The sequence below is a fragment of the Stylophora pistillata genome, chromosome 5 (assembly GCF_964205215.1).
Source record: "Stylophora pistillata chromosome 5, jaStyPist1.2, whole genome shotgun sequence".
In the NCBI taxonomy this organism is placed as follows: domain Eukaryota; kingdom Metazoa; phylum Cnidaria; class Anthozoa; order Scleractinia; family Pocilloporidae; genus Stylophora; species Stylophora pistillata.
In genome coordinates this window covers 24,286,575-24,314,236 of record NC_142523.1, presented here as the reverse complement: position 1 = coordinate 24,314,236, position 27,662 = coordinate 24,286,575, and the positions used below count along the sequence as shown (strand labels likewise).

At 37.4% G+C, this 27,662-nt stretch overlaps 2 long non-coding RNA genes and 1 pseudogene across 3 annotated transcripts; 1 reads left to right on the top strand and 2 right to left on the bottom strand.

Annotated features, from left to right (window-relative positions):
• Positions 1-5,068, bottom strand: LOC148730947 (uncharacterized). Its single transcript, XR_016001822.1, has 3 exons — positions 2,797-5,068; positions 2,357-2,420; positions 1-166 (listed from the first exon to the last, which is right to left on the bottom strand). It is a non-coding gene; the product is annotated as an uncharacterized LOC148730947 (long non-coding RNA).
• A 1,074-nt stretch (positions 5,069-6,142) lies between these two features.
• On the bottom strand, positions 6,143-17,988 carry LOC148730946 (uncharacterized protein C12orf56 homolog; annotated as a pseudogene). Its single transcript, XR_016001818.1, has 11 exons — positions 17,664-17,988; positions 15,660-16,520; positions 14,259-14,329; positions 13,669-13,807; positions 12,791-12,897; positions 11,444-11,541; positions 10,960-11,105; positions 10,356-10,430; positions 9,784-9,861; positions 6,869-7,047; positions 6,143-6,341 (listed from the first exon to the last, which is right to left on the bottom strand). The product of XR_016001818.1 is annotated as an uncharacterized protein C12orf56 homolog (transcript).
• Positions 17,989-20,725: 2,737 nt separating this feature from the next.
• On the top strand, positions 20,726-21,105 carry LOC148730945 (uncharacterized). Its single transcript, XR_016001047.1, has 2 exons — positions 20,726-20,861; positions 21,051-21,105. It is a non-coding gene; the product is annotated as an uncharacterized LOC148730945 (long non-coding RNA).
• Positions 21,106-27,662: the final 6,557 nt, after the last annotated feature.

Here is a 27,662-nt window from a genome sequence, read left to right as displayed (position 1 = left end):
CACAAATATTAAAATATATACAATAATTTAAAAACAAAGTAACTACAGTACTTACTGCATTGTTCGTCTGATCCATCACTACAGAACCTGACCCCATTGCAGCGCCAAGGCACATGGTTACACCTCTGTTGATTTGCACAAGCAAACTCATCGCCTGCACAAGTTACTATGAGATGATGAAAAGAAACGCACGAATTGTGACAAATCGTTTACACTTCATGTACATTTAAAAAAAAAAGAATAGACAACGAATATTAAGTGCCACATCACAACTCATGCAAGCGCTGTCACAATTGAAAACCCCATGAATGGGCGGTTAGCAGCTTAATTTGAGGGATTGACTTTTTGTAACTAATATTGTGAAGTTACATTTCATCAGAGATCAAGATTGATCTCTACCCGGTTTTTTTTTTTGGAAGGCACTCGCGATGGGTCGGAGTACCCTTGATGGCGACGCGTTTGATCTCTTTTCAGACTTAGCTGCAGACAATCTCTTGATAGCACAGAATTTCTGCATTTCTCTTTTGTCAAAGTTTTTCTTACCTTTTTTTACTGACATTAAGCGTGTTGTTTTTTTAGGATAATTTGTTTTTTTAATAAAGCTATCTTCCCTAGAAAGCTGTTATTTTTGTGTTCTGTCGATTTCCCGATAATGCGAGTTCGAGTGAGCTTTTATGCTTATTTGTATTTGATACTTTAGACAGGCAGAATATAGCCGTCAGATTATGTTTTCGTCGATTGAGAAAGTCCTGAAATTTATTGAAACTCTCAGAAAAAGATCAAAAGGAACAGGGTCTACATTCTAAATTGCAAGGAAACAGTTGCCGCTGACCCTCGACTTCTTCAATTCTTTTTTTCTTTTGTCCTTTTTTTAAGGTCGGTTTGCTCTCTCATTTCCCTTAGTATGAGTGTATCGACTAATGGTATTTTGTAGAAGAAAATGAAAAGAAAAACAAGAAAGAAACCGCGGAGGATTGAGAAGGGATAAGGAAGAGACATAATAATGCTTTTAATAAATTTCAGCTGTCAAAGACGCAAAGGAATTTAAAAATATCATTTAATTAAATGAACAAATTTATCAATTTGATATTGTTGTTGTTATTGTTTTACATTTATCTTCTCATGCAACCTCCCTATCAAGCACTGCCTGACTTTGTTTTTGTTCCACCCTATTCTTTTTTATTCATCCTCTAAATAGAGAAAGAAGCTTTTTTCTTCACTATTACGATCGCGATCATGTTCAATTTCAGATTTCATCTCTATGGCTACATGCAAACCAATCGTAAACCAAAAGACAATTGTGAAAGGCGCATTCATAATACAATATTCGTTTAATGCTGCTACTGTAGCAATATGTATGGGACTATACAAATAAATATAAACCTAAGGTCCCTATCGTTAGCTGATTGGTGCAGGTAAAAGAAATGAAAAAGAGGAAAAGTTAATCGAGTGACCAGATAGTTTTATGACAATACCACTAAACTCCATTCACTTTTGCGGTAAAATCATAATTTCATTAACCAAGGGCGACAACAATTTGTGTGAAAAAGAATTTATCCGGGAGCTCCACATTCAGCATTTGTTCTAGCTCCTCCGCGCTCAGACACCGCTCCGGTCACCAACCAATCACAGCGTTTAAAAATAAGTGGCTCGAAGTGGTTTGTATAGAAGCCACACGCGAGGCCAATCCCACACGCTGAGTAAATCTCATAAATGACATTGAGTGTGTGCTATTGTTTCCAGTTGTTATTTAAGGTCAATAGTGTTTTTATCCCCAATTAATTTCCATTTGTGATTTTCAATACCTAATCGATGCATTTCCTTTGCCTAGAACTCAGATGGTTCGTTCGCAATCAAACAAAGGACCTCTTGAATAGCTTTGTCCATACAACATCATTCGCGTGACCAATTAAATAGCTCTGTTCATATACGAACAGAAGAACAGCTCGGACAATAGTGTGGGTACAGGCGTTATTTTTTCGCGGTCCTCCCCTCCGAGCTCATTAGTCACCACTGGCCTTTTATCTGAGATGTGGTCTCTCTTTTTATGTGCTTTTTTTTCTTCTATAATGTGAGCATTACGTGGTTATTTGATTTCGACCTATCGTCACAAGTAGTGAGTGAATCATTTTTGTCAAAATTTATAGACATTACAATGAGTTGTTTATAGGTCTTTTTAAGTAACAAGTTGAGTCCTCCAAGATCTTTCTCGGATCCAGAAAAGCCTGTTCAGAATAGGGTTGGAATATTTGTTTTTAATCTTCTCTAGCAGGTTAAATTTTCGTACGCAAATATTCTGTTTACTTATGAGGGTAGCAGTGACAGCTAAACATAACCTAATATTACAGTAACATACTTGCAGATGTGAAGGGAACAGCTACCAGCATGAGCAGTAGAACAGCCTGAGGATTCATGACAATCTATGTGGAAAGTGAAAAGGTTATTTAATTTATTTATCATATTTTTTTTTGTGGGGGGGGGGGGAGTTGGTGGAGGAAAGCAAAAATTACAATTACCTGCTGAGTGTCGTGAAGTCAAGATAAGCATTCCCACCGATAAATAAGGGGGGAAAAGAAACTGTTAGATCTTACGGACTATTTAAAGGATTTCTATCGATAGATGAAACCATTTCCAGGAGGTAATTAAATTGGAGAGAAAAATCTCGCCTTTTTTAAATGTTGTTTTCACAGATGTCGGGTGGAGCCAATAAAAAAATACTGAGTGTATATTTAAGAAATTACGGCTCGTATCAAGCTGACAAAATTAAAGCATAGAGATTTATCGATTTATAAATACCTTTTGATTAAGTATATTACTTTTTCGCCGCAGTCTTCTAAAGCCACCTGAAGTAGATTCCGAATAAACAAGTTTAACCTGGGTTAAAGTTTAATACAGATACTACTTCCAACCGGCTCATTAAAACAATTCAGAACGACGGTAATTGAGACTTCTCATGGAATTTTCACAGAGCGCAGAAACATGATGCAATATAATGTCAATCATAACTTCTTTGATAATAATGATGTTGATATTTGCAAAAATAAAATAATAAATGTAACAGTTTAATGAAAATGATAAATCATTTAGGAAATAGAGCACAGTTTCTAACAGTTCATATGCGTTATTTATCAAGCTTGTTCGGACAGGATGGCTGGATATATTGGTCGGGGTTTTTCTTTTTTTCTGTGTGTGTGTGTGTTTTGCTTTTGTTTTGTTTTGTCTTTTTTTTATCTTTTTGTTTTTTTTTCTTGTTTTGACTGTCTTCCACTTTGTTGCCGACATTGTCCAAAAGCCACGAACTTTGTGGGTCCGCTCTCCGCACTTTATTTCTTGCACGATATAGAAGCGGGCAATCTTGAGCGGGTCCCGTCTTTCCCGCACGGGTAGCCAATCAGAACACACGATCGCTTCGTCCTGCCTGCGGGCGCTGCCAGCTAAAAAATGAACCGCAGTAAAAGACCGCGCGGGATGTTGGGAAAATACGAGAAAATTTGGTGTAACTTGAGGTGCAGCCAAGTGGTTTACGAACTTTGCATTCTTATGTTTTTTTTAATATCTCTTTTCCTTTCAGTTGTTTTTTAGTTTTGGTTTTCTTCCTTTTTAATGAACTGTTTTAAGATGAAGTGCCTCAGTTATTTCCTTTTTTGTCAAAAGGAGAAACAGGTGAACTTTCGAATATAATTCAGTTCAACGTCAGTCGACCACTTGGATCGAAAACTAAAGAAGACCATAGAAGCAACGCTCATTTTACTAGCATTAATCTGAAATAAAGCATACAGAAGCAAATTACTCTAAAATAGATATTGGCCCAAACATGCTTAATACACAGAGATATGGTATTAACACAACATTAATATTATGTTTGTCAAAGCTGTTTCTTGGTCAGAATTAAAATCAGTATTTGTATAATACTAAATAATGCCTCTTAAAAACAATCAGCTTAAAATAGTTATTTAAGAACGAAAGAAAGGCGCAAAACGATGGGAAAAATTTTCACAGAGTCGAAGTAATAGAGATGATGATCATCGGCGACGATTAATTTTACGCGGCACCTCATCAGCAGGTTAACAACCGAATTATAAAACGAGTAACGATGTTCTCAATACTCCAGATGGAGCCAAAATAAATAACAAAAGATTATCTTTATCAAGGGTGTTTCTCTGAGAATGAATAGATTCTCGTTAAACAAAGTCGAAAGTGGCTGAATATAAATATTCCTTCCGTGGTGACATAAACCAACAAAAAGGAAGAATGTGCTGTTTACTTTGCATAAGGATGTATTTCAGAATCCGATAATCACATATGTAGATGACCTAAATTCGAATCGAACCAATAAGAGGACACGAACATTGTGCGCCTGCAACCGTCTGGAGAACTAAATTAACTCCTGCAATTAGCATATTATTATTTGTGGTATTCTTAACGTAATAATATTCAAACCAACACGTTGGAAAAGTTAGGTCGAGAGTTAATACGGAGTCTTATCATTATAGAGCTTGTGAAGGTTTCTTCAATCATGAAACGTTAAAGGCGTTTCAAACTAGAAATTACTTCTGAAATAAAATATTTCTAAATATGTCCCGTGAAAATAGATAGAAACGCGCATGGTAAAGATTGTTGTGTCAGGATAGAAAAAGCGAGAATGATAATAATAATTGCGATAGTGACGATGATGATAAATGCAATAGTATAATATTAACAACCATCCTAAGAAAAGGAATATTAATTACCCAATAGATAAATAAGTCTCATGTAGTTTTAATGTTTTCAAAGATCACGGCCCCTCGGCATTTAACATATTGCCATCTCTGTTGGTCAAAAATTAGTATTATAACATCATCATTCTTTTAAATCAGCCAATCAAGTGAGACACCCATGACGCTTCCAGCCCTATGGTGACAAATAACATAACGTTTAGTAACGTCATTAGACTGTTTCAGCCGACGGCCGGCAAGAAGAAAATTTCCATTTCAAACAGTTTTAAATTATTTTTTCTTTGTTTTTCCTGTTCTGTGTCTCGTTTTTGTTTCTCGATTTAAGTCTGTATCGTTTTGTCTTTTGACAGTTATCAGTAATTGGCAAGCGTTTAGGATGATGAAGGCGGGTCGTAATACGGTGGCCTTCCTAAATGATCGTCTGTGTCACCCCAATCGTCCCAAATGAAGCTCGAGAGATCAACATAAATTTTTGGAAACCAAGGCAAAAGATCGGTAACGATTTGGACGATGAAGAAAACTTCCATCGTTCGGATGTAGGACCGCCCCAGTCATCTCGATCAGTACTAACTTGGTGCGCCGATCAGGATGATGCAACACTGATCAAAAGAGCATCAGTGCTTGAACTTCCCGAGTCCGCTGTATAGAAGACAAGTCTTTCGTGATCGTTGCTTTGGTCCAAATAATTTACAAGCTTCTGTGTAAGGCAGTTTTCACTGTTTAGTCGGGGGACGTCCCCTGCTAAACAATATAGAAAAGACGTAGGAGACGACGCCTAGGACTTATCGTCCTAATCCGAAAAGACAAGAACATCTAACCCTTTGTAAATGTCAGAGCAAAGGCAGCACGTTCCCCTCAGTTATTTTAAGACCCTGAGTGTTGGTACGGTCTAGGGCTTTAACCTTTGACCTCCCGTAAGACAGTGCGGCGCTCTACAACACCAGCTTTCTAGGCACGGTTGATAGCCGTGTAACAAGCATGAACTCTTTCTGAGATGAAGTCGAACCCCCAAGGCTGTTTACGTTTAATAAAGTAATGTAAACTTACACCTTTTCGTTATGGAAAAGCAGTTATTAACGGAAACAACCACAGCAACTGTAGGTCAGTTCAAAATTGGTGAGTTTTATTCCTTTTTTCCCAGTTGGGGTATCTCGAACAAATCTCATTTGTTTCAAGCTCAACTCTACGCAAAATTCTGTGGACTTTCCATGTAGAGGAAAGAATTCAAAACGAGTAAAATAGTACATACAGAGTCCTCAATTGTTTCACGGCCCGTTATCACTGACTGTGAAGTTTGGGATAGAGGAGCATGGTCGAGCAGGATTTTGGAAAACGTTCGGCAAAAATAATCCAAGAGTTCAACAGTTTTAAATACAAAAATTCTTTTAAGAATGACTTATCTTAAATAAAATGACCTCTTCAACTGGTAACAATGGGAAAGAGAATTTAATATGATACCTATACACTAGATTTGATAAAGGGAACGAGAAATGTTTCCATCGTCACCTAAGTGATGGCTGTTTTAACACTAAATCCGTGACTTTCTCGAGTAGTTCAATTATGGGACTTGTCAGGGAAAACTTAGTGGAAAGCTTCCTCTTTACCACTGGCTTTCTGATGTAATATCTGCAACATTTATGAGACAACAAAAAATATTGATGGCAATGATTCTTTAGAGATTTAAAGTTTCACCTGTCTAATCTGCCCTTTCATTTCTTCTGCCCCTAATCATTTACTCTACGACAGTAATTTAAATGTTGATCATTTATGCTTGGCCGTTACAAAACAAATCTTCTTCAAATCATTTAACAGCCTGTATACGTTTTGTTTTGTTTTGTTTCTGGATTTGTCTTTTATTTTTTTCAGTGTTAATTTTCATGTACTTTTTTTAAGAGAGTGAAGTAAGTTTTTGATTACTACCACTCCGATATGTCCCCTCTCATAAACCTCTGAATAATTCCCCTTTCCTCGTCTGCAAGCCTTTGTAATTGATAAACCTTCTACAGTATCTCAAAACGCTTACGATAAGTTATCAAATATTACAACTGCAAGAACAATTTCGGGAAAAATGGTACAAAAAGATTTTTTTTTGACTCGCGCCACGAACTACATCGAAAAGGACGGACTGTTCATAGTCTACTGCACTATCATACCTAAATTCCTCTGTGTATCCAACTCGGATCTGATTCGCAACCACTGAACCATATTCCAGAAAATTATTGAGCAGGTAAAGTTGTCGGTAAAGAAGAACAGCTTCGGCGGGAGAGAGATATCGGCCAGAAGATGATACTAACAACGTTAAACGTTCCATGATTCTCTGTACACAATATTTCTGAAAATAGAAGGAAGAATATCAACCTTTGATTGTGAGACGCTGTTGTTGTCGTTGGATTAAGGTCGTTCCTAAGATCCCTTAACCCTTCACCATTCAGATTGACCAGCAGCTAATTTCTCCCAACATTGTCGGTGCTAAATCAAACATTTAGGTTACGAGAATAAAGGATAATGGTTGCCGACTGAGAGAGCGCAGTAAGAAATGTAGAAAGAACACTCTGGAGAATATGCATACTGATGTTGTAAAAGTTTTATGGGTTAAGATACGCACTAACCAACGTTAACAGATGTTAGTAAAAATCTACCGGCGTTCCATCACTAGTTCTGCTATCTGATTGGCCAACTTACTCGCCCGTAGCCTGAAAATGTGCGTTTGTAACCAAAATAAAAATTGAAAAAGACGAGTCTGTCTTGTTTTGACTTAAGAGTTTTAGATGACTAGAAGAAGCAAACTGTAAAGCATTTAGAATATTTCCGTTGTTCTCATCAACCATCTGGCGACGTGAAATTTGTGTTCACAATTTAGTTGCTAAATTAAGTTGGTCATGGTCGCGTACTATTGGAACTTTGCTTATTTTAAGTCGTTGGGTATTGTCGTGTTCTATTGGAAAAGAAACGTTGTTGAATTCGTCAATTCCTCAAATTTTCTAAGTGGCAGCAAACCAAGCTGAAACGTTTCCTTTAAAGACACAGATTGACCACAGTATGAACGAATAGACCGTAAATGTCAATCCCCGCCGTAAAGAAGGAAAACTGTTTTTTGCACGTTCCGAATACAGCGGGTAGGAGTTTAGGAAAAGTGCCTTTCGCCACCTCGAAACGAATTGCAGTTGCATAAACTTTAAAATATTTGGTTAATCTTTTGTCCAATGATGTTATATCAATTTGTATTTCTCTTTGTTTCGATAATTCTTGGAATGAGCAATCTTTTCTAAATGTTTGCTTCTATTTTGCCTCAACTCGTAGACTGCCATGAGTGACCGAGACCGAATTTCTCCTTACAATGTCAATACAACATCAAGCAGACAACTGATGAGAATAAAGAAAAGTAAGTCCGCAATGCGTACATGTGTGTCTTACGCAATTTAGCTGCTTTTAGTGTCTGGTGTCATAATGAGCTTCTTCTAGCTAATAATCTGATTATGGTTAGATAGTTTTCAATATTTTTCTTGCTCATCTATAAAAAACAAGATAACTAGCAATTACGATATAGTGCTGAAATGTTCATTAAAGTTAAGGGTTGAGGGTTAATTGCCAAACTTTGTTGTGGAGGTCTAATTTCGACAAGAAAGGTTGCACTTGTAACATGAAGATTTTAGGTACTGAAAAAAACCTCAGCATTATATCACACAGTGGCTTGATAGATTCAGTCATGATTTCTTTACGTAACAAAGTGGAATTGGGTTCTGAAATTTCTAGGTTAATCTTCTCTTCCAAGGCAAGTGATGTGAAATTAACTCCAGGGAAGCATGATATGAATATTTTTGGCATTTTGTGTACCAGTACACGAGGAACACGATATAATCTACACTAGAAGCCATTGGGAGCTTGATTTGGTTTGAATGTATGACTAGTTTTCGACAATACATACATGTAAGCATAGGTTTTCATTTATTATAATTATTCTATTTTGGTTTGATTGTATTTTCAGTAAACAACACAGAAAAATTCAGTTAAGGTAGGTATAGATATGGGGTTGCAAATGGAAGAATTTCAGGGAAAAAAATAGGTGTATAACAAGATCAGAACACAAGCAATATTTTAATGAATCATGTGTTGAGTAGTACATTACACTGACACTGCTAATAAGTTTTTAACCCAATAAGATTTACAATTTTACCGGGAGGTTTATTTGACAGAAAGTTTATTATAGATAGAATTTCACCATAATAGATTTCAGGAACAGTAATCAGAGATATGATGACGCAAACATAACAGGGTTCAATGTACAGGTAAGCTAGTGCACAATAGTATTATGATTTAAAGTATCAGAATTTTTAAGCTTTTCTCATTATTGAATTATTGTAATTTAATGCCTGTGTGTTTCCCAAATTCAAGCTATGTGGAGACATGAAATGAATAGGTGAACTTGACATCGTCATGTAAATGGTCAACTTGACATTGTATCAAAATTTGCTTTCAGCTGAAATCTTACTCAGGAATGCAGTTTTGTTATTTTTTTTCAATATACCTAAAATTTATCCAGGCTTTTGTTTATTTTGGTCAGCTAAAGGGTGCATCAACCTCCTTTGTATAAGTCTGATTGGTTTCCAGTGTGATCTAATTTACATTTGTGACTCAGTTTTGCACTAGTAATACATGGAAAAGGCACCTAGCTGTTTTCAGCCAATCAAGAGTGTAATTTTTCATGTATATCAGTGTTGCAATGAATTACCTTAACCCAAATAGACTACCGGTATCAAATAAATAACTTGGATCATGACATAGTGCAGTTTACACTTTGTGTAAGCCACACGAAAAAACTAATTAGTTGATCCAATACCAAATTCTCAGGTCAAACATCATAAGAATTGTTTGGCTGACAGTAATGAGAATTACTAATGAGATCATGGGAGTGAAAGGGTTAAGGAAGATTTGTCTGTGAATTTGAAATTTTTGAGCTCATATAGATTGAATTTAAACACTCGAATCACCTAAAAAGCCTGAACCCCTCAAACAAGCAATTTTTGAAAGACCAAGCAAAATACTTGATGTCCTCAAGTGAAATACTTACTGCTTTTTCTTGAGCTTCAACAATCTTTATGAGCCAAAAAATGTTTAGGACATTGTCTTCTACTGAAAAGCAGTTGGCCTGAAATAACAAGGAACATAATCTCATAAAGTTATCATAAATTCAGTCCAGTTACTAAACATTGTTCACTATAAGAATATAAGGATGAGTTACAAGGTCAACCCTGCATCAAAGTTAACAATGGGTGACTAGCACCTGATTTCTCCTTACGATGTCATCCCTGAGTCATATATTAGAGTCACGAGAATGTAGGAAATGATCACCAACTAAAGAAGCTCTTGACTGTTTAACAAATTCTCCTTGTCATGAGCTTAGGAAACGTGTAAAGAAACAAAAATCTTAACAAACAACGCTGCGCATAACATCCATATTTATATTCTCCATTTCTCTACACATCTCCTGTGATACTGGCAAGGAGAACTTGTTTGACAATCAGGAAGTCCTTTCGATAGGGATCATTTCTTTCATTCTCATCACCTAAAAGTTCAATTTAGGGGAGGTAGTTTTGGGAGAAATGAGTTGTTAGTCAGGAGTTAATGGTATTCAAACCTAACCTGATGCATAGCACACATCAGTTCAAACAGAAGCGAAGTAGCATTGTCCAGAACTTCTCTCAATAATTTATCAGTCTGAAAAGAAACAGAAAGTACATTATATATAACTGATAACAGCACATGTCTCATTACATTTTTTGGTACAGAGGCATCCTTATGAGAATTACTTGGCGAGAAATTATTTCTAGAATTGGATTCCTTTAAGTCCCATGCAAAGGTGAGCAGGTACTGATACTTAAGTATCCTGGTGCCGATGTGGAGGTCCTGCCTTCTAATGAGAACCCAGGAGTCCACATACAGAAAATCACCATGAAGTGAACCCGCAGAGGATATAAATGGAGGACAACACAAAAGTCCCTGGGTTTTTGATAAAGAGCATCTGCAACACATTATATTTTATTTTTTTTCGTTAACACTTCATCACCCAAAAGGTGAGGAGTCACTATATAGGATGGGGCCTGAGCCCGAGTTGGCTTGGCCATGCGCAGTTTAGTAGACTTACGACTTGTTAGTTGTGTCCTTGCTTATTTTGTTTGTGATACAACTAGGATGGACTGTAGCAACAGTGCACCCTTGTAGATGCATTTGAAAACAATAACCTTACCTCTTGTTCCCTATCTCCCACTGTAAACATGTTCTTGTCAGCTCCTGACAACAACAGTTGAGCTGCTGGAGAGATACCAACTGGTTGCTGTGATGTGGTTAAAGGATGAAGAACAATGCATTTGAGAAGATCCTTGATAGCTTGTCCTGTGTAAAAAGAAAGCACTTCAACTGAGCCAGTGTCTGGAAAATTAACAGAGTGACTTGTGTACAAGTAATATTCTGACTAGCCTGCTTGCGGGCAGTAGTTTGTGTTTTAAAGTGTGAGATTCAGCTCGGTGAATATTCAGTCCAGGTTCAAGCCCTGCATGGCCAGGAACATTGTGTTGTTCTTAGGCAAGACACTTTACTCTTGTCACTTCATATTGCTACAGAAACTGGAGTTAAGTGCCTACCTGAAGGGGCCTTGGAATCTTCCAGCAAAACATGTGATAAAGGTTGTTGTAAAGTAGTCACTTACAATAATTAAGATGCCTCAGCATCACCAACTTACTTGTGTGCTTTTATGACCATCAATCGTGTGGATAGAATGTCTGTCTCACGAAACAGACATACAAGTGTGTGCAACAACACCACAACAAAGCTGCAAATGATTAAAAGAAAAGTTTTGACCAAACCTGAAAGTACAAAGTTCCAGAGGGGGATTAGCGGGATTTCTGAAAATCGAAAGGATAAGTGCTATTTTAAATGACCATATTTTTTGGAAAGAAAGTACTTGTATGAGTGACAGCAAGATTATTAAAAACAGCTGCTGAGGGCCCAAAATAATTTCCAAACAAATAAAACTCACTTTGAACTCTTTTACATCTTATGGTCTCATTTGCTGTCTTCTTCGTTTTCTCACTGTCTCAACCATACAGACTAGACTAGACACTCTGAATCCCCCCTTAAGTTGAAAAAAGGGGTCCACTGGGCCCTCTTTGACCAATTTCTTAGAATAAAAACCGTCAGTGCAAAGCGCATTTAATTTGCCAAAAAAAAAGGAATTCAACCGCTAATAGAACTGAGTTACAGGAGAGCAAATATTTTCTGTTCCGCATGACCCAACTCAGCATTAAGCATTTTATCAACATGATTGTCGCTCTATTTCTATCTTCAGGGTTTGTACACTTTTTCAGGCCAAAGATTCAAGGACTTTTCAAGGACTTTCCAGGACCCTACTTAGAAATTTCAAGGACTTTTTGTAATGACAATTTTACCTCAAAACCACGAGAAACAACTATGTTTTGGGTTTACTGATGGTGCAAAACAAAAGCAGATATTTTTCGATGTTGTTCAATAAAAAATCAAGGACTTTCAAGGACACTAAACAAAATTCAAGTACTTTCAAGGCCTTGAAATTGGCCTCCTGAAATTCAAGGGTTTTCAAGGGTTTTCAAGATGCATACGAACCCTGTATCTTTCTAGTTTTAGTCGCAGCTCGCTTTTCCAACCCCTGTTCGCATAATCTCATGCAGCCCTCATAGGGACATTTTTCATTTGCCGCAACCAGTTTCCCCAGGCTTATTGGATTAAATATGCACTATCCTCATATCCTACACTGCACCTTTCAAAAGTTTTAAGTCAAACTATAAGTAGCATCTTTTGTGCTCTTCGCAAGGTTCCTTTGTCGAGTTCATCACCTTCTTAGTAACATTGACAGACAAGAGCCAGCCATTTTGAAATGTAGCACCCCTGCTTAGTATAATTGTCACGTGCGAGGTGATTATAACGAGATAGATCACAATCCCTGACTAATCAGAGCACAAAAATCTCTTTCATCATCAGTGTAATTATTCTAATTTTCAAAATGTTGCACAGAGCAACATGGGTGATATGAAAATAACACTTACTCAAGCTTATCCTCCTTATTGCTTCCTTTCTTTTGCGATGATTGGCTGCGGGATTGAGGCATGTATTGCTGTAGTTGACCCACCATGAACACAAAGAGATCTGCTGACTTAAGTTGAACTGCAATCAATATTTGAAGCCAAGGATCCAGATAGGAAACCATAAAACATGTAGTGTATGGGGGGCACTATGGTGCAAAACCAATCAGAGAAGAGGATTATGTTCCACCGTCACCATACTGGATGCTATTCCAGCCATATAATGGGTTAGTTTGCACATGTTACAAAATACTCTTCTCTAATGGTTGAGCAGCACAGTGCCCCCTTATACTGTCAAGTGAAAGCAAAGTCATAATTTAAAACACTGGGCTGCTATTCAGACTACCTTCAATGTCAACTTTATTGTTTACAGTCTGGTGCGTAAACATTCAAGGAAGTGCGATTGCAATGAACAAATTGGGAAGCATATTAGTGAGTATTCCCTAGATGGTACAAGTGCTTCAATGCCTTTTATGAGTAACATTTTCCTTTCCGTCCGATTTATCAACAGCTCAGATCAAGCAAATCTACTGCTACTGCTCGTTATTCGATAAATTTGCACGGCGATGTGACATTTGTACATGTAGCATGATAGCTTTTTTGACTGACGTGTAAATTTTCCATTGTCAATTTATTCCTTTTTCAAGCCGAAAAGTTCTTTGTTTTACACAACAATGTAACACATAGGAAACTTATAGCTCAGAACAACAAAGTCATGCATTCGTTTTCGTCCATGCAAGCACAAAAAAAAAAATCGTATGAGCATGTCTGACTACCGTGCATCTGAGCATATGAAACGTGTCTGTGTTGTTAACTTACATCTGAGTGGTAGTGTACCGTACCTTCTAAAAGTATTTTTTTCAGTTAAAACTCTTCTCTGCGGCCGTAAAAAGCTCCTGGATGAGAATAAATGTCTTCTCCATGATATGCGATTGAAGGATTTCTGTCTTCAGCTGATTAAACAGGGGCAATAACTGTGAACTGAAAAAAGAATATGAGAATAACATTAAGGACTCAAATCTAACTAATATTCAGTAGCCATGAGCCCTCAATTTCTAATTTTTTTTTTGCTGTGGGCTGTTTGCTCCACACAAGCTGGGTTCTCTTAAAACTGGACAGTGACCTGAGGTAAGGCAATACAGCTGCAAATTGTATTAGTAATAAAAATGCACCTGTTTTAAATATTAGCAAAGTGTTTACTGAGGAGAGTTTTTACATGTACTTAAATGAAAAAGAGAACAGAATTATGGAAAAAAAAAAAAGACAGAACTCAAACGACAAATACATGTAAATAGATAAATCAGCATCAATTGCATAAAAGGAAAATCAACAATCAACTAGTGGTTTGACCAAGTTGCATTTATTTGACAGACCTTCTGTCCCCAACTTTTGAATGTCAGCGTGTTATTAAATAAATGTATGTAAAAGTTACTTGTCAACTTTGTTTGATCCAGTGGGTGAAGTTGGTGTGGAACTCCTTCGACTGTGACGGAGTGTAGATTTCTGAAGAGAGAGGCAATCAAAATTTATAATCAATTAACCCTAAAAATTATTTACAATCATTACAAGTGTACAACACAGGTATCATGTGCAAGAGATTTCTTTCTTTGGACCTAAGTTTTGACAACAAGATTCACATGTCCTGTCTGCTCATCACTTGAAGCTAGTAAAAACAGTGCTGGTTAAGCCAACCAAAACACCTGACTAGTGTAACACCTTTACATGGCTAGTTTTTAATTACCCCATTTTATCAACATCCCTAGTTGATAATCCTTCTATTACTGAGACTCTCGAAGAAAATTCAGGGCTCAACATCAACGGTAGCTAACTAGCCACAGACTAGTAGAAATTCAGTTATGGCTAGTGGTGTTTGATTTCCACTCGCCAGTTTGGCTAGTAAAGAAACTGAAACAGTTGTAACATCTAAGTTGTCACTTGGCTAATAAGTTGAAAAGTTAATGTTGATCCTGAAATATGTTCAGCAGAAATTTGTTTCGACCCAGTTTTAAGAAGAATGGAAAACAAACTGTTACAAAAGCAGCTTTACATGTGTGAATCAAGTTCATTTTCAAAATGTGCAGAAAGGTTAATGCACTGTAATTTTTCTAATGCCAACAGTGTACACATAGGAAATATAATCTGATTAGTTCCCAGTCTTGCACATAACCTGACAAAACAACATGGCTCCACAATAACCTGGTGGCCCCTTATATCTTTATAGCTCTAAATTTCAAACTTATTGTAAGCCCTTGAGACATGAGGGTTAGTTTACTAAGACTACACAATGTACAGCGTGTAGCTCTTTCATGCGAAGAAGCCCAAACTGCCATAATCTAAATTGGTTGCTCATAACGGCACTTTCTGTGCTGAAGCCTGTTTTCCATATGTACATGTCGGGAAAAGCCCGTATGATTCCCATTTTCACTGTTTCATGACTGTCTCTAAGTTTTCAGACAAATAATTATAGAGGTTGTAGAAAGTGGATGCTGCGCCAACACATCCCACAATTCTGTGATGATCAACAATCACTTGCTACATGTATATTTGGAAGCTTCAATTTTCACTGTTAAAGAATTCAACAGTAATTTTGGCTCACTACCAGTCCTTCAGTTGCCTAGCAAATCAGTACCATTGAATCATAGATATCTTTGAATTTACCGAAATGTTCGCAAAATCTAGGACGAATGCGAAACAAAATTACCAGTCACCATTGATTTTCCCATTTTTTTGTCTAAAGAGTTAAAGTTCAGTAAATAGCGCATGTAGAACTTTGTTAACACACATGATGCATACCCACACAGCTTACTAAAAAGGAAAAAAAAAAAGAACTTACCGAAATGCAATTGTTCCAGGCACTTTTAAGATGCATATACATTGGTGTTTTTTCTGAAAGGATGTATAAGTCCATTTCCATCAATTCGAATTTCTTGTTAGCAGAATAATTGCCTCCATCATCAGAATTATAGTCCAACTCTTCCCCACTGTCTACAGAGCCATTACTGTCACTTCTGTAACGACTCCTCCCATATGGACCACTAGCGGAATCCACTGACTTTTGTCTGTTAAAACTAGTTGATGAATCCTGGTAAGAAATTTCAAGTTCACTACTGCTAGAGCTACAATTTAATTCATCATAGTCATTGTTAGTTCTCATCTACTGTGAAGCCAACGGTTTTTTTCTTCTTTGCTTAGCAACACTTCACGATTTCAGTCTTGCGCTTGAACTAGACTGCACGATCATTGATTGATGACCAGGTGGAGGTGGCGGAAGGAGTCGCCTGCTCTGAGGAGATGTAGAAACAGCTCCAATATTACTAGCTGACCTTGAATACAATTTGCTGCTGCGTTCATGCCTCAGATGTCGGAGATCAGGGTCTGAGGCACTTCAATGAAGACTGGTTGTCTGTACTGAGAGATGCTGCGTCGTGACTGGCTGGCTTTCTACACGTCCCATAGATGTTTTAGATTTAAGATTACCTCCCACTTGGGGTGCTGTATCCACTCTTAAAACTGGAGAAGTACTGAGAATGGAAGATGATTGGAGAGCTAACTTCAATGGTGAATTGTTTTCACTAGGTGGAATGGCTATCGATTGGCTTGATGCCATTTGCTTAAAAATCTTTTTGTAAACTATCAGAATGTGTTGGTTTTTGGTCTTCAAATCTCCTCTAAGATATTCTGCAACATCATAAATCTAGAAGAAAAATTATCATGTATTAAAGAGTAATCATTAAATTTTTTTAAAATAGCCTGTTTTCTGATCAACAATTTCAAGGATTCTTTTATCACCTATTTAGAATAGTCCATCATTACTTGCAATTATTCAAAGATAATTATTGTTTTTACTTTCTCTTGGGATTTACAATCATCTTGACAGATCAATTAAATCAAAAAAAGATTCCAAAGCTGGATTTTGCATAGGAAATACAAAGTGTATTACAGGTTACTCAGATATAGGAAATGCCAAAAGAAAATCAGTGTAAGCACTGAAGTTAGATTCTTCAAGTGCTGGATACCAGAACATTAATTTTTATGGATTATTTCATTTTACAGATATCAATTTTCCAATTAAAAATGCTTATAAAAACAAGTCTCTGTAAGAATCAAACATCTTGGGCAATGAAAATTTTCAACCCCTCTTCAAACCTTGCACGCAGTTAGGCACTCAGGGGGAATGCACAAAAAATGCTCTTTTTAAAGATTGAAGCACTCTTGTTGCCACAGTAACAATGGCTGCTTGTTTGAAGCCTGGGGCCTCATTCCCATGCAAAAACATTTAAAAAAAGAGTAAAGTGTTGATTTCTGTATCTCAAGCTAAATACAACATTACAGATTGGTGCTTCTACCATATATAGCGACATCATTTATCTTCACTTTGATACATTCAATTTACCCAGAGAGTGAATGTGAACACACCAATAGATTATTCATCTCGGTACAGTTTCGGTCATTTTTTATCTGAATTTCTCCAAAAGTAAACCCATTCTGCAACCGAAACTACCCACCTAGTTGGTCATAAAATTATTCTAGTTTTTAAATATGTAAAAATCTCTGCGGGCCGGCCTCTACTTTTCCTTTTCATAGGGGCAGTTCGCGAACGAAGCTCAAAAATCAGATATTGCATAGTTTGGCGATGTTCGCATCTGATGTTAAGTTCTAAACAACAAACGTCTCAGACAAATGAAGCGTGCAAGGCTTGGAAAGAATGTTATCTTATGAGCAATATCCCGAAGAGAAATCTCACCTCTGGTTGTCATCTTTTGAAAAAATTGATCAGCCTTTCTGGAGGGCTGCTTGACGTAACTACAAACATATCGTGTTGAAATCGTGTGCATACCATTCAGATTCCGAGTGCTGCACCTTATTTCACGGGAATTTGAGCAATCTGACATCCTCTGTAGATACACTGGCTGATCTACACGAAACTATCTCATCTGCACCGGTCATTTGTCATGAACGTGTACGTTATCACGATGGCGCGACGCTGTATTTCTCCATGAAGTTTCCCTCGGTCGCTCCAAAGAAGACGAGAAATGGACATTTTTCGATATTTCAGCAGCTCTCCACGCATACTGAAATAAAATAAAACCAAAAGAGAAGAGGATGACTTCGGTTGAACGCGACAGAGCTGAATAATAAAATGCTCACGTCAGAGGGTATGCGGTCAACAACGCGGGCTCAAGTGTCCTAGGTCTAAAATTTAGGGAACCGGAAAATAATAATGAAGGCTGCCTTTTAAAACCGAGGAACTCTGTTTTCGAAGGCATTTTCCTATTTCCAGAGGTTTTATGGAGAAAATTAATTTTTGAAATTTTGTTGGGTGTACCAAGTTTTTGGAGGTTGTTCTGTAAAAGAAAATCGGCAAGGGAAATGACGCCTCAAAGCGGAGGATTCTCTTGTCTTTCAGTAGCTGTGGTAAATCATTCCCTGGAGCAGATATCAACATCCGTGAGCATTTTTTTAACTCTCTGGCCCGGGCTGAATCTATTTACCCCAACTGTGCGCTTATTTTAGCCGGCGATTTTAACCGCCTCGATGTCACGCGGCTTATAAGGCATTTTCATCTTGGGAACGTGTCCACGTGAGATCCAAGCAATATCAAAATTTGAGTCTACATGGTACCCTCCAGAATTTCATACTGTTTTATGTACATACTGGTTTTAGTCTAAGTTAAAAACCTGCCAAATATTTTTTCCAAACTCCGAACAGTTCACGAGATACAGTGGTTCGAGTGAGATGACACAATTTTAAGTAAAATCATGGTAAACTCGTCCATGAAGTTTAAAAACTGCTCAGAGACTAGTGGGTCCTGATATAATTAAGAATCTTTGCCAATTTCAGATGAATAGTATACTCATTGGAGTCAACTAAATTTGAAAAGGATGCGATGACTAGGTTCTAAAATAATAATATTTCAGGAAAACCTTAAAAGTTCGAGAATTTTCATGATTCGAATTTCTAGCAAAAATCGCTTAAAATATCTCGCAGACGGCCATGTCTCTGCTCAAAATTACTCCATTTCCATAAAGTTTATTTGTGTAGAAGTATATAGAGATGATAAAATCTGTGTGAAGTTACGTACGTCTAGCTATGCGAAACAGAAATTTTGTATCGGCATTTCGCTCGCGACAACGAGCGAATGACAAATGGGGACTATGATCGTGATCTGTTGACATCTGGTTAAACATGCCACTGACTCTGCTGGAGACATTCTGGACTCAAATTATATTTGAATACACAATAATAGGTTTATAAATGTGCCTGATGAAAAAAATCAGATTTAGAGTGCTAGTAAAAGCACACTTGCCAAGCCTGGTGTACGCGGGAAACTACCGGCCGGTCGCTGGCTTTATGCACTGAACCGTATGCAGCATTTCAGAATGATGGCCGCGGCTACAAACCGCTCAGAGATTTTTCAAGACTCACACTGGCCGCTTGTTTGGATGATCAGTCGTTTGAATAGACAAGATAAAATGCTTTACATGGGGTCTTTACATATCGAAATATTAATAGTATCACAGAGCACCCAGGGTATCAGGGTATTATTGATTGGACTTTTTTGTTTGGGTTGGGGAATATATTATATCTATTTCTTTACATCTGGTTAATCCCAAACCCTTTCCAAAATTCTAGAAAAAAAATGCTATTTACTGGTCCGCTACCCATACGCCTCTCCCTGATGTCACCTCCAATCCAGCCTTACCACACCGCAGGCTTTTCAATGAAAAGGGGGGACCTCTACACAAAAAGGAGAATGAGTTGAAGGACCAGACTAAAGACACTCCCTTGCAGAAAACCCCGCTTGCGAGAGTTCGCAATTCTGTAGCTTAAAGCGTGTTCACAGAGTTAGCTGATGTTTCACCCTCTCACGGAGAGTATACTGTCGAATCTCTCTTTCCATTGGCTCTAGATCTTGGTCACCAACGTTGATGTCGCTTGCTTATCATTCATTTTACCCGTCGAAGACTGCAGTTCGGGCAGTCGAAAGCTCGTAGTTTTTGATCATTTTTGCCAGAGATGGTTTTTTAATTTAAAACTTTATTTTATCATTACACCCTAGCTATAAATATCTTTACTCCTAACCTTTCAAACCTGAGAGAGAGACCAACATCTTATTTCTCCTTACAAAACAAACGGTACTTGCCATGCCTTCCACATCTCTCGACGTGAAATTCTTCTCATATACACATAGGTTTTTCACTTCTGACTGCATAATTAGTGGGATAGTCTGCTTTTCCTTACATGTAACCCAAGGGTCTCTTTGTAAGATCATTTAATGAAGAGACATTTCTATCGTACTGTTCTAAAGATGACCCTACATTGAGTAAAAAATTAAAAAGGTAAATTAAGATATATGAGGGCTAGTCAGAATAAGTTTTTGTATGAGGTTCTGCAAGGAGCCGTGACAACCAAACTTGACGCCAACAATACAAGAATCATAATGTTCAAGTTTGCCAAAGTGCACAATTTATGAAAAATATAGCTAGTATAAATAACTTGCGATGCAAAACACTTCATTTTTCGGTCTTTCTCATCCCATCAACAACAGCCTGCTGATATCTATGAAGGCCACTTCTTGTATAAATGCAACCAGGAATTCTAAACTATGACCTCCCCTCTAAAAACTCTTAGCCCTGTCCCAGAGAGAGGTTACTCTGGAAAATGAGTACTTCTGTATCAATAAGAGAGGAAAAGGAGAAAAACTAAGCCCTGGAATATTATAAGGTATCCACTTGTTTAACATACACTTTAACGACTTTCTGCATTCAGTTCAAGTACGCCCACCCTGTGGGCAGGAAAAGCTGAGAGGCGACCAGCCTCTAATAAGATGCACACAACATTGTTTGACAGTCAGCTATTTCGGTTTTGTGTGTCTAGCTTTAGTTGTTGTTGATAGATCTGAGCGTGAAAAAGTGAAACCTTTTCTTATCTTGTTTTACAGGGGACGTTAGGCCTCAATACTCATTGCCTTTGAACAGTTGGATTTTCATCTAAAGATCAATCAGTATAAAACTGAGGCTTTTATCTTTCTAAGGTAAGCTATCCGTGTGTAACAACTGACGCTTTATAAACTTTTCATTTTCCTGTTGATGTAATTTGCATAATATCGATTGCAGACAAAATAAGAAAAACCAGATGCGGTTAAAAAGCATCATGCTCTGACATGACGACATCTAAGGCCATTTGTTACTAATCATAAAGATTCTTTTTCTCCCACTGCCAGGGAAAGTGACCTCAATCAGAAGATTTCAGTGAAGATCCTTTGTTCACTTTAATCGGTGAGTTTATTTAGAGCTGATATACTCAGTTTGATTTCCCTTGCGTTAGTTACGTGAGAGCGTTACGAGCCCCTTAGTGGACAAACAGTAACGTATATGCATGTCACGGAGAGTTTTTAATTTTTATTTTTCTCGCTAAGGATCTAAAATTGGATTACTGATCTAGGATCACGAAAATAAGTTACGAAAAGACAGACAGCCAGTCCAAAAAATTTACTTGAGGGCGATCAGGTGTGAATATAAAGGAAAGGAGAGTCCATACCGAACGAGCAGCATATCTTAATCATGCTATAGTCGTAATTACAGTTATGACATCTGTGATAAAAACTAAAAAAAATACATTCATAAATGAAAGAAAATCTCAAACAGCGCGGTTTTGTCAAACATTTTTAATTCCACTCAAAATAGGAAATACATTCCAGCCGTTAAACTGCATACTCTCAGCTCTCGTCAAAATGAATTCTTTCCTGCCACCTGCTAATCCGACCTCTTCAAAGTCTGCCATTTCATGTTGCGCTTTAGAGCTAACAACTGAATGAGTCCAGAATTGAGTGTCGGAGAAACTGAATTCAAGTGAAACGGAGAAATAAATAAAATTTTTTTCATCAGTCACTTGAAGGAAGGTTAGAAAAGAACGATGTAAAGAGATTTAACCGAATTTTTCGTTGCTCAATATCAGCAGATGTATTTTGGTATTGGCTGATTGTGATCAGAAAAGCTCAGAAGTATTTTGGAACGCTAGAAAAGTGCTGCCAATTTTTATTTACATCGGCAGAAGTGCCAAAAGGCAACTTACATTGTATCATTTAGGAGGCGAAAGAAAGGAAAAATTATTTGCTTTCCTTTACGTTCTTTATGGTTGTCTTCCTTGGAAGGTAACAAATAAATTTGTATCAAGGCTGAGCTGTGCAAAGTTCTGTCTGACATCTTAGCGCAAAAATTGGCGTAATAACTTGACAGCAGAAAACCACTGGCTTAGAGGTCAGATAAGATCTGGGAAGATTAATTCATCAATGTTCTACAACATTTGAAGCTATCGCCCTCAAGAAGTTTGACAAAAATTGATGAAATACTAACCTTTGCGTTATTTGAAAGGTGGACTTCCTTATCATCAAATAAATTAACATACAGATTCTTTTTCTCCTATTGCCAGAAAAAAATGACCTCGATCTGAGGAGATTTGAGTCAAGAACCTTTGTTTACTTTAGTCGGTGGGTGTATTCAGAGCTGATATACTCAGTTTAATTTTCCTTGTGCGAGCCGCGTGACAGCGTTACTGTATGTTACGAAGAGTTTATTATTTTAGTTTATATCGCCAAGGATTACTGATCTAGGATCACGAAGATTGCTTACGAAAAGATAGGCAGCCAGACCAAAAATTCTTTTAAGGGTGATCAGAAGCGGATATAAAGGAAAAGAGAGTCCATACTAAACGAGCAGCATATCTCAATCATGTTCTGGTCGTAATTTCAGCAACGACATTTGTGATAAGAACTGGAAAGACCTTATATATGAAAAGAAAATCAGACAGCGAGGTCTTTTGAAACATTTTCAATTCCATTCAGAATCAGAAAGTTTTTCGACCCGTTAAATTGCATACTATCAGCTCCCGTCAAAATGAGTTCTTTTCAGTATCATTCTAATCCAACCTCTTCAAAGTGAATCATTGCATACTGTGCTGTAGAGGCAACCCCTAAATGTGTCTTGAATTCTATATTTGGTGTCGAAATAGAGGAATTCAAGTCAAACAAGGGACTGGATTTTTTTTAACTTTTGTATTTCTGGAAGGAAAAGGTGTAAAGATATTTAGCCACATTTTTGGTTGCTCCATCCCAGTAGATGTATTGAGGTTTTGAAATTGTGCTTGTAAAGAAATCTCCCCAAAATTTTGGTCGTTCCATCTCAGTAGATGTATTTCGGTTTTGTACGTCTAAGTTTGGTTGTTCATGATGGATCTGAGCGTGAAAACTGAAACCTATTTTTACCTTGACACAACGCTATCTTACCAAACAAGCTTTGTCAAGAAAGGATTTATTATATAGCAAAAAGATTTCGCTTTAATAGGATTCAAGAATGACTTGTTGATTTAGAGAGCCGAAAAAGAAAGTCAACTGTGTTTGTAGCACAATAAACTCAAGAGGGTCGTTTATGTTTTCTTTATTTTGACTGTCTTATGGCGGTTTTTTGCGAATTTATTGCCAACATTGTCCAAAGTTACAAATTTTGTGAGTCAGCTCGTCTTATTGCCCGAGCGGGCAATATGGGCCCATCTTTCCCGCTTGAGTAGTCAATCAGAATACAGGATTCCCTGCATATATTTCCCACAGGCGCTGCCAGCCATGTTGTATAACATTCATAAACAGAACTGGAAAAAAAGATATATTTGTAAATGAAAAGAAAATTGCATGCAACCAGGTCATTTTAAACATTTTTAATTTCGTTCATAATAAGAAATGAATTCAATCTGTTAAATTGCACACTATCAACTCCCGTCAAAATGAATTCTTTCCAGCTACCTTCTGTGCTCCGACCTCAACTCCCCAAAGTCAGCCATCACATGTTTTACTTTCGAGTAAAACCCTGAATGAGTCCTGAATTTGGTGTCGGAAAAATGAAATTCAAATAAAACGAAGGAATGAATAGATATATATTTTTTCTATCACCGGAAGGAAGGATGGCAAAGATATGGATGTTTAAAAAATCTAGCTAATATTTGCTTGGCTCCATCTCAGTAGACGTATTTCGGTTTTGCATGTCTAACTTTAGTTATTGATGATGGATCTGAACGTGAAAAACTAAAACCTTTTTTTATCTTGTTTTACAGAAGACGTTAGACCTCACTACTCATTGCCTTTGAACAGTTGATCAGATTTTCTTCCTCCCATTGCCAGGGAAAACTGAGTTCGATCAGGAGATTTGAGTCAAGAGTCTTTGCTTGTTTTGATCGGTGAGTTTATTTAGAGCTGATATGCTCAGTTTCACTTTCCCGTACAATGCGTGAAATGCGTGACACCGTAACGAACCCCCACAAAAGACATTGCAGCTGTAACCTCCATGTGAAGAACAGCATCATGCTCTAACATGATGACATTACAAGCCATTTGTTACTCTTGTACCCTTTCACTCAGCAATTCTTCTTACTGTTTATCGTACAATTCGTCAGTTGAGAGAATTTTGCATTGGATCAACTAGTAATCTCCCAGTGATATTTTTCTTTATCCTCATCACTTGCCTGCTTTAAATTGTGACGATGCAGTAAGGAGAATTTTTTTTTTCTTGCTCACTCAAAGGAGTTAAAGGATTATGGTGTAAGTTAATTATCGTATGTTAGCTACGTGTCACTATAGATATTTCACAGCTTATGTGCTGTGTTAATTTACCATCAAGGACGTGGGCAGCATGTATCAAATAGGCAGAGGGAAGAGTGTTACTACAGCCGTATCTTGTTAGAATTTATGTGCATACCAAGATGATTTCAAATCCTGAATTGAGGTGGAGCGAGAGACCCCCCTTAGATACAGTTCCCCCACCCCTCCCCCGAGCACCATATGAGACATTGTTATTGCCAATTTGTGAATGACTTAAAAGGAAATGAAGACTGTCATCAAACGTATTTGGTAAAAACATAAAAGATCGGAACTGACTATAAATCATAATATGGGATCAAGAAAAAAAATACTAGAATCTTTTTTTCTCATATTATTATTATTTCTTTTACTGTCCTAGTAACACGCTAAATTTGGATATTATGACAGTGATTAATGTCTCTATGAGCTCTTGAAAGTTGGTTTAAATCAGTTGATTCTCTACAGTAATTAACATTTCATGGATAATTCGCGGTACCTTACAAAGAAAAATTTGTTTTGCTAAAGGAAATTTTGCCCATCCATCATTGCTCCTAGCCTATTTTCGTTTCATTTGTTTGTCCTGTTTTGATTTTTTGTCTCATGTTCCTTTACATCTGAATTCTTTTTCGAACCCATCGCTAATCAATTTATTCTCTGACCACTTTCAATTTGAATTTCACTACTAATTTGGAATGTCGAGTTTTTTAGGGGGGCGGAGAGGAACGAAAATTTATCTAACCGCTGTTTTTCAATCAGTTTACCATAACTTAACCTTATTAAGATAACCGCCGCCCGGTTAGCTCAATTGGTTAGAGCGCCGGATTGTGTTGAGCAGGAAGTCGAGGGTTCGAGCCTTGTACGAGATTACTGTGTGGTGGATGTCCTCCCCTGGGGTGGAATGGGTGGGTGTGACAGGGCCCCATTTAAACAAGCCTTAGCTGAACTGGGCTACCCTGTATAAATATTCACAAATACATACATACAATACAAATACATACAATACAATACATACAATTCATAACTCAGTTGGGTCGGAAAACCCTGGAGTGCAAGTTCAATTATCCATCAACGAAAATGCTGTTCACCGAGTGGTTTTGCCTTTTCAAGATCAAAAGTCAGCTGACGCAGTGAAAAGGCAATTATCAGATCTAAGCAACAAAATCGGTCACACCCTTCATTCCGTGTTCAAGAGTCGCAAAATCTTTGAAGATCTCAGCGTACGTGAGCCTAAACCTCCTATAGTTAGCCAACAATGCGTTGTATATAATTATAAATGTGATCTGTGTGATGCAGAGTACGTCGGGTACACCAGCCGGCATTTACATCAACGTATTAATCAGCACCGTAATTCGGCCAGCGGCAAACATCTAAAGAACGACCACGGCCTACAAACCATCGGCGACCTGACCAAGCATTTCAACGTACTTAAAAAGTGCACCGGGAAACTGGACTGTTTAGTTCATGAAATGCTTTTCATAAAGAAGATGAAGCCTTCCTTGAACAAACAATCGAATTCCATACGCGCGAAACTATTTATTTAATAGTTTACATTTATGAACTCAACACGCGCAATTATTTATTTAAATTTTTTAAAAAAAAAGTTTTTAACTTTTTACGTCACCTTCGTGCGGTATAAATTAACTATTCATTTTTATTCTCTTCTCACTTGAGAATGATGACATGGAGTCATCGAAACGTTGTGTGTTTTTCTCGCTAATATTTATTCTTAAATGTCTAACAAATACATACAAAAAAAAAACTTTCAAGAAAGCGAAATTCGTAACTTCTTGTTTTGTCCTAGAACCGGATGTAGATTTTAAAAGCGTTAAACATGCAATTCAGTTTTCCTAGCGAAGAACATTTAAAACAAAAATGCATGTAGTTAATGTGCATCAGAACAACCTTGTTCCCGCAGAATTGCCGAGGTCGCGTTGTCTTGACTCTCTTCGATGTTTCGTCCGCCATCTTCCTACGTCAGACAATTGGATAGGAATTCGGTTAATTCCAGCAGCGCTTGTCTTCGAGAGAGACTCTACTGTACTTTGATTTGTCTTATCCGTTTGATGAACACAAAATGACCTCCTGGATTGAAGCAAATTGCTTTTACTTTAGTCTTCTCGACTCCCCAGCGAGCAACTTCAATTTTCTGGAACAGTTGTGGCATGGCAATGAGGATTGTTACATTGGAATGGTAAATAAAATCTTTTGAATTTTGCTTAATATCTGGAGTCAGGAGGCGAGCAGCGCATATCAAATCTAATTTCAAGGTGATTCGCGTTAGAACCGTCTCTAACAACTTTTTTCGCAGTTTTTCAAGAAAAGGTAAGTTATTTCTCTTTAGAGCTGAATTACGAATTGGAACAAAGGAACGGAGCAATAAACAAACAACATAATTAAATGTGCGAAGACCACGTATTTTTTTTTAACGCAAAAGGGTTGGTCGTTAAAATGAAATCTCCTGACAGTGGAAGAAAGGAGAGATTATAATGCAGCTTTTAGAGCGAATGAAAGGGGGCAATCTCAGTACATTTTTGTGCAGTCGATACTCATAAGAAAAAATCCTCTGTTCTATACAATATATACAGTAACTCATAGAGGTTAGTGATACAGTCACTCATTCAAGCGTTAAAAGTTCACTCCGGTCCTTGTCTTCTCTCGGTCAAAGAAGGGGGTGAAGGATTTAAGTCTTGAACTGATTAACGTTTTCATTTTTCGCTTCTTTGATTGTGACGAGTACACGCGTTACAAAAAGGGTTTGATAAGAAACTGACTGTCGTTGGGCAGTTAATGGTATAAGCACTTTATTTGGAAAAAAAAGGAGTGAAAGATAAAGAATAAAGATAATGCAAAAGAAAATATTCAAGATGTTCGTAGAAAGTTAACTTTTTCAAACTCGCTGTGTAAAACCTGTTCTCTGTTTACGCGAGATAGCAGAACACATGACTGTGATGCACAAATTGAACTGAAGTCTTAAGTCAGAGATAACATGCGTAGTTTGAAAACATTAGCAGATGTGAACCTTGCGTTGATAAAAAGAAAAAAAAAGTTTCATGCAAATAATACTTATCATTATATCGCTAGCAGTGAAGGTAGGAAGTGAGACGCGAAACGTGCGTTCTGGTTAGCTCCACGAGCGGGTAAGTTGGGCCCATCTTGCCCGCTTGGGATTGCTCGCTTTGATCCCGCGCAAGAAAATAATTGTTTGAAGTT